Below are 4,340 nucleotides of genomic sequence, written 5' to 3'. Positions count from 1 at the left end.
TCATTAGCATGGTAAATTGTTTTCCACCCCCTCACTTTAAATCTCATGGTGTCTTTTGCTCTAAAGTCAGTTTCCTGTAGAGAGCATGTTGATGGGTCTTGTTTTTTTAATCCATTCTGATACCCTGTGTCTTTTGATTGTGGGCATTTAACCCATTTATATTCAGCGTAACTATTGAAAGATATGAATTTCGTGCCATTGTATTGCCTGTTAGGTGACTGTTATTGTATATTGTCTCTGTTCTTTTGTGGTCTACTACTTTTAGGCTGTCTCTTTGCTTAGAGAACCCCTTCCAATATTTCCTGGAGGGCTGGTTTGGTGTTTGCAAATTCTTTTAGTTTTTGTTTCTCCTGGAAGCTTTTTATCTCTCCTTCTATTTTTAATGATAGCCTAGCTGGATATAGTATTCTTGGCTCCATTTTTTTCTCATTTTGTGCTCTGAATATATCATGCCAGTTTTTTCTGGTTACCCAAATTATTTACAACTTTTATATCTGATTAATATTTACCCAATATGGGGGCATCTGGGTGGCTCAGTGGTTTAATCCTCTGCCTTCGACTCAGTTCATGATCTTAGGTCCTGGGATCGAGCCCCACATTGGGATCTCTGCTCAGTGGGGAGCCTGCTTTCCCTTCTCCCTCTGCGTGCCTCTCTGCCTACTTGTGATCTCTCTCTCTGTGTCAAATAAATAAATAAAATCTTTAAAAAAAAAAACTATTTACCCAGTATGTTTTTGGTATTCAGTTTTAATATCTTTAGTGTAGCTTCATGTCCATCTGAATAAAAACATTTATCTATTACAAATTCAACATCTGCATAGTTCATAAGAAAGGTGTTTTTCTTTGTTAATGTATTTGAGACAGCAGTCATATTCTAATCTTGACTACAACCTAGAAGGCTCACATCTTGATATTTTATTTTAATACTTTGAGGGAAGGGCCATAACCTGCTATGTTGTGGATTTGGCATGTATTTGTTGTTCTAAAATATTATGGTGTTAAGGTAGAGAAAAGCATTTAGATACATTATTATAATCTTTTGTGAAAGGAGCTGTTGGACCTGAAATATGCCTAATTCATAATTTTATCTTTCTTTTTAAGTATTTGCTAATGTTTCATATTTCTCAAATTCTTCCTTCTGAATAATTTTACTTTTTTCCTATTTTTATACTTATATCTTCCTACCTCTAGTCAGAAAAGGTATTTTATTTTAAAAAAAAGGTTTTATTTATTTATTTGACAGACAGAGATCACAAGTAGGCAGAGAAGCAGGCAGAGAGAGAGGGGGAAGTGGGCTCCCCTCTGAGCAGAGAGCCCAATACGGGGCTCTACCCCAGGACCCTGAGATCATGCTGAGCCGAAGGCAGAGGCTTTAACCCACTGAGCCACCCAAGCACCCCAGAAAAGGTATTTTCAACACAAGGGACTCTAAGCCTAATAAGAAATTAGGCATGTTCCTTTAACCATTTTGTGAAAAAATCTGGAAACTTCATTTTCTGGTTATGTATTACTCAGTGAATCTCCTTTTCAAGGATAGAGACTTATATTAGCCAGGATTTTAGGATAAAAAATTTTTACTCCATCTGTATCTGTCTTATTTTTTCATATGAGAAATATTTGGTTATCTGTTTTTGGTAAATAACTAGTTTGCTCATATTCAAAGATTATTTTGAAACGTAGAGGTGGAAGTACTGTTTATCATAACATACGTGACTTCCTGCAGGATCAGGAAATATAGCTAAAACATGCATTGCAGAAAATATGGAAACAATTACATCCCCAATTTCTTATATATAAATATTTAAGTTATATTATTAAGCAAGTATCATAATGATTCTTCTCTTTGGTGGGCAGAGAAGATACTCAATTTGATGGGGAGATGGTGTAAAAAATTGAATCTGCCACATTTACGAGACTTTTACTCTCTAAGCTTTATTTAGTTTGCTTTTACAACTTTCACTGAGGGGGGTTTACAATGCATTTGGCAAATGCTTGATAATCCCCTAGCACGTATGGAATTACAAAATAACACTTCCAACCTTTAAGACCAAACACTTTGGTAAATACCACAGATGCCAAATTGCTCTAGCAGGTGCTAAATTGCTACTAGTGTATCACCTTGGGATATGATGAAGATAAATGGAACACTGTGTAGTTTCCCAGTATTCCTCAATTACTAGAACACCTGTGCTAAACGATGTGGGACTAATGCACCATAAACATCCTCACAGTGGTCAACTTGTGCTCAGCTTTCACATTTCAACTTGCTTACAGGGCCTTAATGTAGGTGTTGGAAATGTTTCACCTATCCTTGACATTGTTACCACATAGTGGCATATCAGTGCCATATTCATGGCAGCTGACTTTTTCCTTTCTCTGTCCAGTTTTTTTTTTTTTTTTTAAATCTCCTCACCTTAATTTACTGTTTTTTTTTTTTCTGTCTTTTCCAACCCCATTTTTGCTACAGGACTATGTATGCCTCCTTTTGCTTCATAAATTGTCTTCACTCTTTGCTTTAACATCAAAGACTTGTATCATTGAAGTGATATCAGATGCTCTTATCAGTGTAGTTCTAGCACTTCTGCTTTTCAGCAGATGACCCTTGCTGTATGTAAACCTCGATAGGCAATATAGAGGTTCTAAAGTTGACAATAATGCTTTTATGGAAGCAAGATGGAATATTATAAAATGGAAATGCTTGTAAATATATTTGTGGTAGCTATGGATCTGGCTACTGTTTTTTAATATTTGGATCTCTTTTTATCCAATTTAAATATTAAAAGTCAAATGGTGTATGTGTGTGTTAATGTATTTATGAGAACCATGTCCATAGTTATTGTAAATTCAGTTGCTATTTCTGTTACAGATTTTTTTTTAATTTAAGCTACTAGGTTTATGAGTATTTTATTTTTAAGTAGGTTCCATGCCTCCTGTGGAGCTCAGCCTGACACTTGAACTTACGACCCTGAGGTCAACCCTAAATTGAGATTAAGGTCAGATGCTTAACTGACTGAGCCACCCAGTTGACTCTATTTATTTTTTTTACATACACTTGTATGCTCTTTTTAATTGACATATTGTTATATTAGTTTCAGTACAGTGATTCGACATTTATATACACCGTGAAATGATCATCACAATGTCTAGTCACTGCCTGGCACCATAAAAGATTACAAAACATGTGTGTGTGTGTGGGTGTGTGTGTGTGTGAGATGAGAACTTTCAAGATTCACTCCCAGTAACCGTCAAATATGTACTAAAATACCACTGACTATACTCACCATGCTACACGCCATATCCCCATGACCTATTCATTTCATGGCTAGAAGTCTGTTACAGATTATTTTTAAGAGCCTTAGATAAGTTCACATATGATACAATTCAACATTTGAAAGTCTGTAACGCAGTGTTTGTAGTATGTTCATAGGTTTGTGTGACTATTACCACAGTCTATATTTGGAGCATTTCTGTTTCCTGGAAAGGAAGTTCTTAATCCCACTAGCAGTTGATCCCTATCCCCATACACCATATCTCCTCCAAGCCCCATGCAACCACTAATCTATTGTGTGTCTCTATAAATTTGTCTTCTTGTTCTTTTACTATTTTAAAGATAATGTCTTTACATTTCAGGAATTTTAATTTTATGAACTTCACTGTGGATTTCTCCCTTTCTATGGTGTTCATAGAATTTTGTAATTTATGGCTTCATTTTTTTTTGTCATTTTGCAAAAGCTATCTTCAGTTATTATCTGCCCCACCTGTCTGTCTTTATTTTTAAAGGCTACATTGCTTTGCCTCCAGTGTGTGTATATCTTTATATAGCTCTTCTTTTATAGATTGAGGTCTCTACAGTTTATCTCATATAGATCTTTATAATTTTATCTTATATTTCATGTTTTAGGTATGAGATGTCTTATTTCTTTTTTTTTTTTTAATTTTTTTTTTTTATACTTGTAGCAAGAATTACTATCAAACTCCACTCATTGGGCCAGAGACCCTTGTGGTGTTAGCGAAAAGACTTGCCCCTCGTGTAGCACACTACCTACACTTGTGAGTTCATCGGCCAGCCAGCAGCCTCAACTCCAAGCTCTAACAATGTGCAGGAGATGTCTTATTTCTAATGATCCATCACTATCAGGATTTGGAGCAATAGTGGGGAAGACAAGGGAAAATCTAAGAAACTATGCATTTTATGTATGTTAGAATCTCAACTGCTTTTATGGATTTATTTGAGTTTGCGTCTGTCTCTGAAATAAACACAGGGATCTCTATGAATCTAAAGTGTATCAAGCTTTCACCTCTATAACTGTGTAGTTGCTTATTTATTTATTTATTTATTT

General features: G+C 35.2%; 1 non-coding gene across 1 annotated transcript; it reads right to left on the bottom strand.

Annotated features, from left to right (window-relative positions):
- Positions 1–3,949: 3,949 nt before the first annotated feature.
- On the bottom strand, positions 3,950–4,104 carry LOC125084175 (small nucleolar RNA SNORA62/SNORA6 family). The gene has a single exon (XR_007122524.1). It is a non-coding gene; the product is annotated as a small nucleolar RNA SNORA62/SNORA6 family (small nucleolar RNA).
- Positions 4,105–4,340: the final 236 nt, after the last annotated feature.

This window comes from Lutra lutra, chromosome 13 (genome assembly GCF_902655055.1).
Source record: "Lutra lutra chromosome 13, mLutLut1.2, whole genome shotgun sequence".
Classification (NCBI taxonomy): Eukaryota; Metazoa; Chordata; class Mammalia; order Carnivora; family Mustelidae; genus Lutra; species Lutra lutra.
Note: the sequence above shows the minus strand (reverse complement) of the source record. Positions and strands in the feature narration are given on the sequence as shown.